Raw genomic sequence first — 16,671 nt, 5'->3', positions numbered from 1 at the left:
CACCCCCCGTCCCCCCCACGCGCGGCAGCGATCCGCGTCCTCCCGCGTGCCCAAAGCGCCTGTACTGAACCCACAGAAAACAGCGAAGCGACCAGGTCGCTGCCTACAGTAAAAGGGGCAAGAAATTCCTCCGCGTTCGATTTACCAGGCCTCGAGTTTCACCTCCTGTCAGCCGCGGGAGCCCCAGCGCCTTCCCGAGGAGGATTTCCTCGGGCAAAAAATAAGGAGTCACAGGCCCCCGCCAGCGCCCGGGCGTGTGTGCTTGCACGCGAGGAGGGAGCCGCTTCCGAGAACATGCAAGTTCAACACCACGTCAGCCCTCGCAGCTCGAAAGTCACGCAGCACGCTGGAATAAACTGTCCTCGCTCGGGCCAGAGGCAGCACTCTCACCCTCCAAACCTCACTGGATTTCACGGTGGGAGTCTCTCGGAGAACGCTAATTAATGACTAAGAAGCGAAGCAGAAGCCCATCCTGGAACGAAGTCACCCGTGACTCATTTTCTGTACCTACACGGCGTGAGCTCAGCCCCCTTCTCGCTGGGGGCTGCCAGGGTTTGGGGCCCAGCTGGTGACTGCCTCTGACACACTGCCAAAAAGAAAGCACCAAGTGCAGCAAACAGCGACTTACGGTCGTCTGTTCTATTTATTTAACACGGCGTAGTTTAGAGGTGGAGTTCGGTAAGAGCACAGTTAAGGGCTTTTTGCCCAAAAGCGCGCGCCGTTGTGGGTGCCTGTGTGAGGGCACAGCGGTCCCCCCGCTGCTGGAGCAACGGCCCAGGACGCTGCCCGGGCAGAGCACGCGCCTGAACGTCAAGAGGCTGTGGCCATCCCTTCACAGGGGCTCCACGCCACCGCAAGGAACTGCGGCTGCATCCCTAACTTGGCCAGATAAAATAACTTGTAATAACTGAAGAGATGGGTAACTGCTAAAGAGGTATGGAAGCCAAAATGTCTTGCAAGAAACAGGTAAATAACTTCTAAAAAAGGTAAATAACTTCTAAAGAGGTAAATAACTTCTGAAGAGGTAAATAACTTCTGAAGAGGTAAATAACTTCTGAAGAGGTAAATAGCTTCTAAAGAGGTAAAATTGATATTGCTGGAACACTATATTATTTGTGTTACCATTTTCTTTTTAAATCCAGCCTTTCATTCCTTGTGCTCAGTGATTTTATGAAATGACATATACAGAAAATACACGCATCTGGGAAGAAAGTGGCGTTTTTAAGATGGCACAAGGTTTACGGCGGGGTTTGAAAACGCTGCACAGCTGCGTTTACAATGCAGGGAGAATATGCCATTTCCACAAACAAATTACAAACATTGAGCTTCGTGCAGTTGGAGCTGACTTCATATAGAATGACACAATAGAGGCTGAGTAAAGAAGGCATCCATATCTACGGGAGCTGAAAACAAATTATCATCTGTAAATTAATTGAACCCTTGAGTGTCTGAAACATCAGACAGGCACAGCCTTACGCTCTGTCTGGACTCGACAAAGCAAGAGCTTTACCAAGCACGGTGACTGGTAATGTGTCATATCCTCATTTAGTGAGAAAGAACCGTATACACGCTTGCATTTATCTTCTATTACCAGAACAGAAATTATCTGTTTGGAACAGCTTCTTTCATGCATGAGATATAAATAAGTAGCACATATGGCTGAACTACACACTAAGGTACGCACAACTCCCACTGCAGTGGGACTGAGGATGCAACCGAGGGAAGACAGCGGCCTGGAATAACCATCTTTCTCAAAACAAATGTATAATTAAAGGAAATACATCACCCCAGCAGATCATACACCCATTTCTGAGGCTACCCCACACCAATATATAAAGAAACGATGACCACCATGAACATATGATCTCATTTTTAAACACACGTCTGAATCTCAAGCAAGAGAAAGAAAGCTTTAATTATTTCTTTCAGATGGTAAACTGCATCGGAGTGAATGCAGCCATTTACAATTCTGACTTGCAAATAATGGAATAATCAGTATGCACACTTCACTTATTTGCTGATGAAAGAAGGGAAACGTCTTCGACTTAAATGTTCACCATGAAAACAAAGTTCTCAGGCTCCAACACATTTTTTTCTAGTGACAAGACCTCCTTTCCTACCTCAAAACTTGCACAATGAGCATTCTTAACTTCTTAATGCAGAGCCCATTACAGGAAGGTTAACTGTCCCTTCCTGATGTTTTATATGAAGTGCAGTCAGCCACTGGTGGGAACTGGAAGGATGCTGGGGAACCCGTGGCACGCCAAAGGTGTGCTGCATCTTCCTCTGAAGCCCTTCCATCCTGAGTCTGTTGCACAGATTCTTGCTCTGCATTTTCAGCCAGAAGGAAAAGGGAAAGGAACAGTCACTGCCACAAACTCTTATTTTAGCTCCACGTATTTCTGCCAGACGATCCAGCAGAAAGCTGTTAGACTCCACGTTCTCCATCTTCCACCACCTCTCCCCTCCCAACAGGAGTGGTGTATATCACCATTTTAAAATCAGGCAACAGTACAAAGGTTCCAGTATAACCCAATTAATATAAAGACCCAGAAATGAAAGTCTTAACTTTTTCCACAGTTATATTTCACACATTCTCAGGACGCCTTTACCCTGCAAACGGCCTCTTGAGGACCTTTGTTAGCCTGCTCTAACGGAGCACTCCACGCATTATGGAAGAAACAGTGAGAAACTGCTGTCGACTTATTTTTCAAGAGAAAATAAAGGCTCTTGAAAGAAGGTTGAAAAAGAGGGCCACAGTGATGCTAGATGTGCCCACTTGGCAGTAACACACAAGGGAAAAGCTCTGGTTCTCATAAAACTGAGCTTGGTTAAAAGATCCTCTGCCATTGAACCAGAGGGAAAAATTGTTGGCAGTGGCTGGCAGTGGGTGTGGGGAAGCCCTCTCAGTAAAGATTAACAATCCCTGCGGGTGCAGTTTGGGGGATGGCGTGGCTTGATATTTCAGGGAGCAACACCAATGCAGTATATAGACCAACGTGTTTTAAACCCTTTTTCTCCTGAGTCTTTGTAACCAGGAAAAGAAGTTAACAAAGCTAAAAATTCTCCCCTGACTTCAGGATATCCTTCTAAACCGCACTATCTAGTACAGTCAACTGTCCAGAACTGTTAACATTTCAAAATGAAATATTATTCTATTATAAATCATATTTATATAAATATTATATAAATACTATAGAGCAGGTGAACATTGAAACTACTGAAAAGGCAGGATGTTACGTGGTGATATGTGGCCACATCTTTCCATAGTATCTAAGGCTGCCTTTCCAGAAAAAGTCATTCAGGGCCATCCTGCAAACTCATCAGTGCTGCGAAACTACTTTTCATTGATAGTACGATAATTAGTTTAATTTACAGTCTGATAATCACAAAACCACCGTTATCATTTCAAGATCTTGCTAATCAACACAAAAGTTGCATGACTGAAACTCATGCTTGCAAAAAGTTACACTGATGGGAAGGTAACTTCTCTTGAGATCACACGTAACACTGTTCTTAGGTGGTCTTCATCGATTTCAAGGCATCAAAAAATTCCTCTTGGGAGGAATCTCAGCGCTACTGTTCCCGGTGCTTATACCCTGTATGTCTAAAATAATCTACCTCACTTCACACTGCACATCAAGGACAGAATGAAGTTGACTTCAGTAGTATGAGAGTTTCCTCCAAGAGCTTCTCTATCATTTGTCCGATTTAATCACTACATAACATTTTAGGGGTTTTTTGAAAATTGCTTTTTAGTGCTGCATTTTCCACTACATATAAGTAAATAAATCAGTACATATTACTACATAAAATACTGGAATCTACAGTTCCAGGCTTTTTTTTTTTTCCTTATTATTAATCAATATTTTCTTAATTGTCTGCTCTAACAATTAAGCAAAAGTACAAAATGAGACATATTCAAGGTTAAGCAACAAGTCAGTGGCAACTGGAAGAGGACTTGACTCACACAACAGCACCTGACACACTGGATCAAGCATTCAGCACTTCAAAGTCAAAGAGAACATACAGATGTACATGCCTCTGCTGCATAGCAGCAGGTATGAATGCAGAAAATAAGGAATGAAAGTTGTTGTTCTTAAGCTACTGAATCATTATATGCAGTAGGAAGCAGTCACACCACCTTTATATTAGTAAAAATACTAAACTTCTGACTTTAATTTACCAGTGGAAAACCAATCCATCTATTAATGTTTTACAGTACTGAACAAAAGATGTACATTTATCACAGGAATCAATATGAAACTCAGGAATTCATTTATGTAGTTAATTTTTATGGTAATGCTTTAAAATTAACCAAGTAAATGTTTGGTTTTTTTTACATGTTCCCCCTGTTATCAAGATGTGCTAACCTTTCCATACTTATTAGACTTTTGCAGTAGTCCATTTTTCAAAATATGTCAAATTATACTAGATTTCTTTTTTCTCCAAAGTTGCATCATTAAATATTTATAATTTTCACTTTCTGTGCATATTTCTATCCTCCCTCTTAATACTAAGACTGCTAATTTTTATTATTTTTTTTTAAAGTGACAAAAGCCCTTGCTGTGTTTCTATGACGGTGAGATAATCAAGCCAGCTTTCACTAATGAAGAGAGAAGAGGGCAACACCAGCACCCGGGTAGCCTTTGCCACAGTGACACCCAGTGGGATACATCTTGCTTTGGGCCGTCCTGAAGATCAGGAGGGCAGAAATTTCAAGGTCCAAACATACCGAGATGCAATTTTCAATTAATTAAAGTCTCCCTCCCCTGGCCAGGCTGGTACATCTAACTTCAGGTCAGGGGGAGGACCTCCGGGGAGTGGTAAATGCTTCATGCCAGACCCTAGGGAAGAAGCTGGGACTTGACTTTGCTTTGGGGTGCAGAGGGGGGCATCTGTGTTGTATATCTATGTTTTTAACAATGGCTGACCTCCAGACACTGTCAGAATGAAGAATTGCTTCTGAAAACACCATTATATTCAGAACAAGATGATCAGTAAGTAAATAACTAGAGTAATTACTATTCCCCCTCGTGCCCTACTGCTGTCAGATAGAGGCAGGAATCTCCGATAACCAAGCAGTATTGCGTATCTGACTGGTAGATGCATTTGGCTCTGTGGAGGACAGCAATAACCTAGAACCACAGTGGTTTTAAGAAAAATAAACACACACATTATTCTTCTGGTACTGTCCACAAACAAGTGAAAAAAAAAAAACAAACCACCTCATCTGCTTACATGTGATACACCAGAACCAGGTATAAGTAGAAGGTGGCCAGTTTATAATCTTTAAAATAAAAATCTTCTTGCTATTTAAATGACATTCACTGTGTGATGGGTTTTTTTTCTTAGTAAAACTTCATATTCTTCTCCTTCACACTGCTCAAAAGAGAAGTGTCAAAACTAGAGTAGTTCCAATTTATCAATATTAGTAAATGAAACCTTTTGAATCCAGACCCAACTTTTAATTTTTCAGCTAGCAGTAACAAAAATCAGTAATCAGACTGGTCTCAAATTCACCTTCTTTTATATCTTGTGCTAGTAATGAAAAATTTTTAAAAGACACCATTCTGTTTCTCTTATTTAATAAAACCTGAAAGTTTGCCAAAAAATTTCTCAGAAAAAAAAAATTGTATTACACATACGAATATCACCACACTTCTAGCGATTTTGCTGACTATCAGAATTGTATCTCTAAGTGATTTATGATTCATGTATTTGGACAGAGAATGGATGATTCAAAAGCAGGCCCTTTTCTTGGAAAATCTGTTGAGGTTAATGGTTTCTGCAGAGGTATCTTGCTACCCTAGGACTGCAGTCAGAGAGGAATGGGCCTAGAACTTTGGCCCACACATGCAGCAGAACACTTAATGCTTTTAGTGTATCAGTACATTATACAACTTAAGATGAAGTGTTACTAAGAGTTCCTGTCTATCTTATGAAAAAAGAAATAAGTTTATCACAAAACAGAAACAGAAAAAGAAACTGTATCAGTCATGATGAAGTCAGCAGTCTTTCGAGAAGTCGTCTTTCTAAGTGGAGTTTTCTTCTGCAGCTGTACTAACCAGGGTTGTACCGGTTTGAGAGAAAAAATTAATGATTCTTCAAAACAAAAATTAAAAAAAAAAAATCCAAACCCCTTATTCTTCAAGTTCACGCAGTGAGCATTTTCAGGGATCAGGCACAAGTTAGGAACAGGTAACACATTTCAGTACCCTAAAAAAAAGCCCCGAACATCTGCAGAGCATTTTGTGACGGGAATCTGAAGACAGCCTTTCACCAGTGTGAGCGGGACTTCGGGAAACTAGCCGCTTGCTCAGCGTTAAACTTCTTGACTTGCTCACCCACAAAGCATCAGATCCACTCATGTCTCGGATACAGCCCGGAGAGACACTGGGACATCAGTGATTAAAGCACCCATCCAATTTTGAAGTTTAGATACCCGAGTTCATACATAAAATAAAAAATTCACCCACAATGGGGACTTGCTCGTTCCGTTTACCCAAGGTTGCGTTGAACGGGTGCACCCTCTTGTGGAAGACTCTTAGATCAGTGTAAACCCCGTAGATTTACCAAAGGCCCAGGCACCATGCATCCTTAACTAATAGAAGCAACATAAATTGATTCCTATAATATCATGTAACTTTTGAGATTTTATTTATTTTTTTTAAGGTTAATTCTAAAACGCTGCTGATTCTGGAACACTCGGATCCTGCCACAAGGCAAGCAGTAACATAGGGGGGGTGGAGCTTTGTTCCTGCTCCTTTGGGCTATTTAAACTAAACAAGAATGGGAATGTTCCTGTGTAAGGCAGTGTGGACAACTAAAATTTAAACCGTTCTAAAATTAACAGCTAGCTCTAACAGACAGGTGTTTCACTATCTACATGCAAATAATGACCATTCTTCAACCAAAAACTCAACAAATTATAAAGGGACACCTGGAAAGTAACATTTCCATAGTATTTTACATATGAAAACACAGCCAAGAGCTGCTCCCCACCTTCAGGAGAGTTTTAGTTACCCAGTAAAACACTGATTCTAAAGACCTGCAACACCCTTGCAAAGTTGAAGGTGTGAATGAAGATCTCTGTAGCCATCCCTTGAAAAGGTCAACCCTTACAATATAAAAGGGAGAGGAATTACACACTTGACTGCCCATTCTACCAAGCTCTGCACGATTCAAACAGCAAGGAGGAAGATAGCAGCATTAACACCTGAAATTAGAAATAAACGAATGGAAGAAATTAACACTGAATTCCACAAAACATTCTTCTTCTAAGATGCAGGAGATGAACAAAAATCTGAAGCTCAGGAAATACTGTTAACGTTCCAGTCTTCAAACTTAATTGTGCCTCCTGAAAATGGCAATAATAATGGAAATTATTTACAAACGTATCACATGCATCCAACGGGCTAGGCATGGTTCCAGATCAGCTGTAGCAACACAGTCAAGTCTAAGCCTGAGCAACGATACAGAACCATCTGGAAGAAAATGGGGCGAGTCCTTCGTTCTGCCTAATACATATGTAAGGAACCAACTAGAAGACACACACACTGCTTTAGAAATGCTGCGTGGCTTCCTTCAGTCCTGCACACAGTTTGTCTCAGTGTGGACTCCCAGAGCCTCCCTGCTGCGGATATTGTGAGCAGCTGGATGGGTAGTCTGCAGAACACATAAATAAAACCACAGCGTTAGATAATATCATGCAGAAAACAGCAAAATGATTGCTATAATCAGCAGATGTTCTTTGTCTGAAATAGCCTTAAGTGACTATGAGTAGGAGAGATGCTCCGCTCTACGTTTTAGAATGAGAACATGCATTTGAAAGATTATTTCTTTACAGAATAATTACTGTGTGGGAGTGCACTATAAATGCTTTATTTCTAGAATTCAGAAATCTGTGTGTTGCTAAATTCAGCATTCAGGAAGGGTACAGGATATTGCCTGGTTATATTTATTTTGTCCGTGAAGACTTTTTTTTTTTTTTTGGCATGTCCTACAGGTTTTTAAATTAGAAAAAACCTCCGTAACTTGGAAGAATTTTCTCTGACATATAGGTCCAGACTGAATCTAGCCACGACTGGCTAGCTAGGAAACACAAAGCTAATTCTGTTTTCTGGGGATAGATTAATCTCTAATCTATACCAATATGGCATGAAGTAAATGAATCCAGATCAATTCGATTCGGAGGCAGCTCAAACCTGCACCATGCTCTAGACCACCACAGGCATGAATCCACTCTGCCAGTAAGAGCAGTTCCGTTCAGCGGCGCCACAGAAGTTTTGAATTGCTGTTCGTGACACGGGCTTTACATCAAGCTCAGTAAAGCCAACCTGGAGAAGAACCAGACCACCACAGATACCTGAGGGGCTGTCCGTAGTGAGCCTGGCTCCTGTCCTACTTGTTAGGTCTAGCTGCACACCAGAGCCCCTGGATCCAACACTGCTGCTGCAGAGCATGTGTCTACCCACACCTCCACACACCTGGACATTCCCTGCACGGCTCTCCTGTGAGAGCTTTCTGACCCACCTAGGAAGTGATGCCCTTCTCACTGCTGGCACTGATACACCCAGCCTGACTCTTACAGTATCCCAGAGTCATCTGGGTTGGAAAAGCCCCTGCAGCTCCTCCAGCCCCACCATGACCCTCCCCCTGACCGTTCCCAACTCCCCCAGATCCCTCAGCGCTGGCTCAGCCCGACTCTTCAACCCCTCCAGGGATCCCGGGGACTCCCCCCTGCCCTGGGCAGCCCATTCCAACGCCCAACAGCCCCTTCTGCACAGAAATCCTTCCTCAGAGCCAGCCTGACCCTGCCCTGGGCAGCTTGAGGCCATTCCCTCGGGGCCTGGCGCTGGGGCCTTGGCTCCAGAGACTCATCCCCCCTCTCTGCCCCCTCCTGGCAGGGAGTTGCCGAGGGCCAGGAGGTCTCCCCTCAGCCTCCTCTTCTCCAGACTGACCCCCCCCAGTTCCCCCAGCCGCTCCCCAGCAGACCTGTGCTCCAGACCCTGCCCCAGCTCCGTTGCCCTTCTCTGGCCACGCTCGAGTCACTCAATGGCCTTTTTGGGGTGAGGGGACAAAACTGAACCCAGGAATCGAGGGGCGGCCTCCCCAGTGCCGAGCCCAGGGCTCAGATCCCTTCCCTGTCCCTGCTGGCCACGCCAGTGCTGATACAAGCCAGGATGCCATTGGCCTCCTCGGCCCCCTGGGCACACTGCTGGCTCCTGTTCAGCCGGATGTCAATCAGCTCCCCCAGATCCCTCTCTGAATCCTCAGTATTAATCAGATTTCCTCTTATCTCCAGACTTTTTATTAACTATACCTGAGCTCAACCGTTATGTAAAGTTCTAAAGCTGGCTGGATACGATCCCTACGCACTGCATTCTGTACAGACCATTACAGTGAAACGGGTACTGCCACGATGAGTTCAAGTGCTTGTGATGCGCCAGGCTAGTCTGTGTTACACGCAAGAAATAACCATCCCCAAGATGAAGTAGTCAGGAATAGCCCTTTTTATTCACACATCCAGACATTCTTCACGTGATACTTCTGCTTCTAGCTCATCCTTCTGGCTTCAGATATTAGCATTTTAGGAGCCATCAGCACACGGATGGCCAGCTCTTCTGACTACACGTTATAGGCAAAAATCCTCCTGTATCTAAGATCCAGGAGGCTTCTGCCAAACTCAGGGCTGCAGGAATGGGAAACCCCAGAGAACTCACAAGTGCGAAGTGACACCAAGCACCACGAGATCCTCCTACGCTGCTCAAGGATGGAGCAGTAGTGGGTGGGTGGGTGCCAGGATGACACATTTCAGACTCAGAAATCCCATCTGGCTGATTTCCTCCCACTAAGAGGGATTCAGACTGCTGAACTGGACTGGCATAATCCCAGTACAGATCACCTGATATATCCTGGAGGAGGTGGGGGGGCCTACATGTAAACTGCTTATAATCTGTGTGCTGATACAGAGACCGAGCTGACCACCCCACATTTAAATGATTGTTTCTGATTGTCTGGCATCCTTTGTGCTTAAATATAAAATCACAGGCAGCAATCAAATGGATGGACCCAACAGGCAGTAACAAACCTGGCCCCTACACCAGTGCTTCAGCACCCCAGTCACACCCTTCGCTCATTTTACTGCCTACCAGTTGTCTTCTACCCACAAAACACAATTTGTTAGGTCTGCTTACATTAAAGGTTCATTCATTCAACCTCCTCAGCCTCTCCTAGTGCAGCCCTTGTGCTGAAGCATTAATGACACAGTTTCCAGGTTTACTTTCACCCTGTATTTCTCCACCACACCACAAAAGGCCAGTGTGACCTGTAAGAAAGCTTTCAGCACCTCCACGATAGCAGGCACACCTACCAAGGGTTGTCCTGAGCAGGAGAGTTACAGTTCTTCAGTGGTCTCCATGCCACAAATGGCTTGACTGCCACCCTCAGATCACATCTGGCTGGAAAGTGTATAAATCACACACATGTGCAGCATCAGCCTGCACAAGCCTCCACAGGACCCAAACCAGGGAATTTTGCGGCTGACCAGAATACAAAGTGAAAGACATGCAAAAGGATGAAATAAAACACTAATAAAACACTGTCATTTGTGTGTTTCCTGCTTTCAGAAGCTTTTATTTGGATTATCTGCAGGATATGCCTGCAGATCTCAAAGCAACATGGGAACCAGACCTTGATGTTTGAGAAACAGATGCCCCAATCTTGAATATTATGTTCATTCTTACCTGTAGAGTTCAGTTATTTTCCAAATATTACATCTGACACTGCTTTTCAAAAGTGCGGTCAGTTCCATGCTCTATCTGGGATAAATGCTGAGCAAGCCAGTTCCCCCTCAGAATCTATTTACAGACATTATTTCATTTATTTGGTCTACACACAGAACCAGCTATCAACCAAAACCTTAAAAATGCTGAAGGAGGAAACTGGAGCAGATGAGACCATTTCAAGACACCAAAAATGGGCCACATATGCTACACTGAGCTTGTTACAGATACAGTGTCACAGAAATGCAGCAAGTTTCATCTTTTAGAAATTAAGAGTGAGCATAGCAACCCATTATTTCAATGCAGTGTTCTCAGAAGGTAAAAGAGAACAGCTCATGACACAACACCACTGGATAACATCCTCTACTTTGTTCACCTCAATGATTATTGCAACTATCGTCCCTTTTCCTAACACAGAAGATGATAACTCAGACATTCTCCTGCCCTTACAGAGTCATAGATTCTTCCCAACTTATCCAGATAAGAAAGCTACCCTCTCAAACCCGCATCTGGAACCAACAGCGGTTCAAGCCAGTGCCATTCCTCACCAGCCCCCAGCCCGCCCCTCCAACTGTGCTCTTTGGGGCAACATACTAACCACATCGAGGAACTGATATGGCTGAAAAATAATACAGCCAAATTACGTCTCCAATGTTAAACCTCAGACACCACAGAATGTTTCAAAAAAAGCACAGCACAGAAGAACTGGAAAGCTTCTCACCCACCTCGCTCACACAAAGATAGCAGAAACTGCTCAGTTACTGAGTGTCATACATGTTTAGTCAAAGAAGGTTTTTCTTTTGTATTTCAATAATCCCCAATCAGCTGATCCCAAACTCGAAACACTAATCCCTTACTGCATGATAAATTTCAATACAGCCAAGTAAACACAGGGATTTTAGAATATTAGAAGAGTGCAATTTTGAACAAAGAGGGGTTTTTCAATCTTAACTACAGTGAAGCTTTTGCTCTGCTCTAATTTAATTCTTGGATTTAAGTTTAGTCCACTGACTGGAAGAAGTGCCATTCAGAAAGTTAGCTTGAATTTAGATTGAGATGTGAATGTGAAAACCTAGCAGCTCTGAAAACTATGGAATTTATTTCCCAACTAACAAGTACTGTGAAGGAGCGAGGGGATATAAGAGGAAACATAGGAAGAAGCCTGTCCAGATTCCTTCTAGCCAGGATGAGGAGAATACATAATTTGCCCATAGAACTGCAATAAACCGCTGCAAGATTAAGTCTTAGTCACAAAGTTCTTAGGCTGTACCTACACTGTAGGAAAAGGTCTCAACTTCAGTGAATTCCTTAAAACAACAAAATAGACAGGTCTTCCAGACACGTGAAGGGAAATGGTTTGGCTAGAACAATTAAACAAGTGCAAAAGGAAGTGATCACCCCCAGAGAACTTGGTAGTGAAATAGTTACTGCAAGCAAAGAATAGATGTTGTTGCTGTGCTTAACAAAACCCCTTTTAGAGCAGCAAACAAAACCAGAATGGCTGGTAGTAGAGAGCAAAATTAATGGCTGCAAGGGCAGCCAAGTGTATGCTTTAGCTTTGGATGTAGGTTCACAATGTAGTTGCATATGGAAAATAAAAAGGTATTTTCATAGGAGTGGGATCATTCCTCTGGCTGTGGTATGACTTAAACTAAAATCCACACAGTACTAGAATGTAGATAATGAACCGAGAAAGATGCAAGAGACTGCACAGATGCTGTGACTCCACAGTACAACATCAAATCCAGAATAAACACTGACACAAGGCCGAAGGCACAATATCCTTTTTAGACTAACTTAAAAAGAGGAAAACATACACACCCCCAAGCATAACAGAATATACACCACTGGTACTATTGAAAAAAACATGTGCAAGCATCTGGAGACAACATCAAAGAAATGACTCTCCTTTTCTGAAAGACAGCTGGACTCATTGCTGTCTTACGTTCTATAACCGGCTGAAACAAACAATTTTAAAATATCAGGTATCTCCTTAACGCATCTCTGAAGATTTACCCTGACAAACTAATGTTATAAAAGCAAAGAACAGAGAGGGTGTATCAAAGTCCATGTTGAGAGCATTTGTTTTGTTACAGGGGTATTAAGGGCGTGCACTGTAATTCCACACAGCACACAATGTTCTCCGTTACTTTTACGAACACAAATTGTACAAAACCACAGAGATCAGGTAGAATCGCCACTGGGGTGACGTGTATTTTAATCACAAATATTATTTTCTGTGGGACTCCGACGGGATTCTTACTGTTGGAATGCGAGAGCGATCGCTATCCTGAAAAGGCCACATTTCTGTCTGAAGGTTTTTAAGAATACCTCTGTTAACCAAGATGTCAGCTACCACGGTAACTACCAACATTCATTTAGCCATAAGAAATACTGGGATGTCCTAGTATTAGCCAGCATAAATGATCCTATTTGGTCTGGTCATACATAATGTATTAATCCCAGGGGCATTTTTTTTCCACAGGTTTTGCAAGCTAAAAAACAGTTATCAAGAGCATTTGAATTAGATTAGGACTGTGTAAACCATCAAGCTCTAAGAGCTTGTAATCTTTTCAGCAGAACTATGCCAAGAAAGAGCCACAGCTCAACACGACACGGAATTTTCAATACAGTTGAGAAGTCTTACTTGCAAAAAAAGTCTCTGTGTGTTCCCAAGGGTTTAAGCAGACATAGCTGGGCAAATGTAAGCAGAGACTGACAGAAAGGTCATTTTACACAACGTGAAGAAACACAGCAAATGTCATTTGAAAGAATCGCTACACAAGGTTCCCTATGGATTCACTGGATGGAATGCAGAAAAACAGAAAAGAGGGAGAGAGAAAAACAGACATTCAGAAAGTTACTAACTGATGACCAATAATAAAAATGAAGATGCTCAGGACTCTTGGCTACATAAACACAGGTGTCCCCCTCGGGAAGTCCCAACCCCTCCCACCGCACGCTCAGCCCAGCTTCCCGCACAGCCCCGCCGAGGAAGGGAACCTTCACCCGTGCAGAACAACCCCCTGTCGTGGCACGGCCCGCTGCTGCTGGAGCTGCAGAGACTCACAGCTCCCCAGGCCCAGGGCACCGCTTCCTACTGCTGTTACAGAGACAAAAGAGCCACCCCAACAGCTTTCTGGTTCTGTTCTTCACTCACCTGAGGTTGCTCCCCAGCTCTGCTGTCTTACAGGAATTTCCCCTTCTGCATATTAGGAATTCTTTTAGGATTTCCACACCTAAACGGAGAGATGGCACAAATTAACCAACTGAAAAAACCCTAGTAATAAGTTATGGATTCATCAAGGGTTGTTTGATTTTTTTTTTTGTAAGATAGTCATATTCATGAAAACCACTCTTAGACCCTGGGACATTAAAATTCATATTAGATGACGACAAATAAAACTTTTCTAAAGGGCAGACTTATTTACACTTCATCACCCGTTTTGGAGATTCTGCTTTTCTGTGTTTTGAAGTCTATGCTACACACAAATAAGTGACAACAATAAAATAGACAAAACAAATCCTGCTGGGAAATACAACTGCCCTCATTTAAAATTTGCAGCTTGGTCCATCTTAGAGATTTAGAGAAAAAGCGAGCACAGTAAAGATAATCTGTGTATTTCCCAAATATTTATCATCGCTTCTGAGTTTCAGAAAGAAAGCTGGTAAGAAACATACTTTGTACAAAGATAAGAGTGTTAATATCCCTGTTATCAGAAGTTCTGCTTTTGGGTCATGGAGCCATTGTTCCTCTGGTTTTGATGCCTTATGTTCCCAAGGGCTTCTGACTGAGCATTCAGACAAGACGCAGTCAGCACAACGCAGATTTAGGCACTTAAACAAAAACGTGAATTGTTTTGACAGGAATCGGTGGCCCAACTTACTTTTGGGGAATCAACTACGACATACTTAAAGTGAATATGAAGCTTCAGCGACAGATTCCTTGTATGCTGCGTTCTGCTTAAAGCTACAGTTTGCCAGTGCCAGGATTTTTAAAAAAGCAAATAGCTCATTTGTTTTTTCAAGAAAATCTTTCATTATTTCACTGCCTAAAACAATGTCATACTTCATCTTAACGGAGAGACAGATGGTCACCAGGCAGAATTTGTTCCAAAACGACAGCGTCCTTCCCATGTAAACCCAAACCAAGAACAAAAAGTCAGACTTAATTACATTCCACCACAACACAAAACAAATTTACCCAAATGAGCGGAAGGAAGAAATCTGTGCAAGAACAGTCAGTGATTACATCTGAATCTTGAAACAATCTTAAAACTTACTCTCTCCCACAGTTTCCAACTGCTTTATACAACTCTAACAATGTTCTTAAATAAGAAAACTCTTATGATAATGTAACGTGGACAAAACAATTATGTTACCTACTACACATTTAGTTTTAATGTGTTTTACAAAGAAACCAAGACTGCTCTGCTCTCCTGTTGGAGTACCATCCTCAGGACAGATTTCAGAGTGCCATCCAGCAGGCAAACAGCATTTCTTGCCAGCGGAAGCCATTTCAGAACAAGTTAATATAACCCCGAGATGCAGGGCATAAGGAACAGAGATATTGGAAGGAAGAGGTATCCACGTGTTTCAGGAAACAGATACTCATAAAAAAGAAATGAATCTGTGAAAATCAGGCAATTTTCTAAGTCCACTGAAATAGGTACACCACGTATCTTAAGGTGCTTGAAGACTTTGCAGTAACAATCCACTAAAACATCACTAATGATTTCAGTGATTTTTGCAGAGAAAATGCTTTTTCAATTACAGAAGTCAGAATTCCTTATTAAGGAAAAAAAATATTTTTTTCTATTTTAAGACAGCCACAGACATATTTAGAAATTGAGAATATACAGCACAATAATCCAATTAGGCGTGGAAGCCATCACCAACCTCTCAGTGGCATTAAAAGCATCTATAAAGGACAATGCCTAAATAATACTGAGGCAGAGGGAAGCTGTATGTGCCAGTTAACTGCACTGACAGGGAGACGAGCACCAACCTGATGCTGATGAACCCCAGAGGCCACACGTTTCCTTCCCAGCAATGACATACCCATCACCAGTATGTGACCGGTGCCATTACCACTGCCCGTGCGATGAGGAGGAAGGGGTGGGTGAGGGAGGAAGGCTGGGTGCCCGGCCGCGGCACAGGGGAGCCACAGGCCCGCCATCGGTACTCACGGGTGGTTCTAGAGGCACGTAGAGCTCCGGCACTTCATCCCACCGGCGGAGGTGTGGGCTCAGCCTGCGGCAGAGGAGTTTCCGAAACGTAACTCCCATTGCCTGGGGGAGTAACACAACATTAGCGACACCATTCTGCTAGCAGCTGCCTTCAGCACGCTTTGAATCATGGAAAGCCACGCAGTTTGGTCTTGGAAATTTATCAGAGTCAAAAGGCTGAGTCCTGCTGCACTTATATGCTTTATAAATCTCTATCATAATGAATTATCATTTTTGATCACAGAATGGTTTGGGCTGGAATGGACCTCAAAGCCCATCCAGTGCCACCCCCCGCCCCGGGCAGGGCCACCTTCCACCAGCCCAGGGTGCCCAAAGCCCCGTCCAACCCGGCCTTGAGCCCTTCCAGGGAGGGGGCAGCCACAGCTGCTCTGGGCAGCCTGTGCCAGGGCCTCACCCCCCTCACAGGGGAGAATTTCTGCCTTAGATCTCATCTAAATCTCCCCTCTGTCAGTGTAAACCCATTACCCCTCATCCTATCCCTACACCCTCTGATGGAGATCCCTCCCCAGCTTTTCTGTAGACCCTTTAAGTCCCTTTAAGTTCTGTAGACCCTTTAAGACCCTTTAGAGGCTGCTCTAAGGTCTCCTCTAAGACATTATAGATATATTACATATAATGAATATAATTAACGATTA

The 16,671-nt window shown here is 43.2% G+C and overlaps 1 protein-coding gene across 2 annotated transcripts in view; it reads right to left on the bottom strand.

Moving 5' to 3' along the window:
• The window catches only part of TIPARP (TCDD inducible poly(ADP-ribose) polymerase), a 40,690-nt gene extending 24,622 nt beyond the window's left edge, over positions 1 to 16,068 (bottom strand). The window contains exons 1-2 of one of the 2 annotated variants that reach the window (XM_026854862.1): positions 15,977 to 16,068; positions 13,948 to 14,026 (exon numbers count right to left, since the gene is read on the bottom strand). The gene's annotated coding sequence lies outside the window, so the exon portion shown is untranslated. Of the gene's footprint in view, positions 1 to 13,947; positions 14,027 to 15,795; positions 15,822 to 15,976 lie in introns of those variants that run through there. The other variant, XM_026854863.1, reaches the window with a different exon arrangement.
• Between the last annotated feature and the right edge of the window lie 603 nt (positions 16,069 to 16,671).

The sequence above is a fragment of the Athene cunicularia genome (genome assembly GCF_003259725.1).
Source record: "Athene cunicularia isolate RWA chromosome 9 unlocalized genomic scaffold, athCun1 chr9_part1, whole genome shotgun sequence".
NCBI lineage: Eukaryota > Metazoa > Chordata > Aves > Strigiformes > Strigidae > Athene > Athene cunicularia.
The sequence above is the reverse complement of the archived record's forward strand: the minus strand, read 5'-3'. Positions and strand labels throughout refer to the sequence as shown.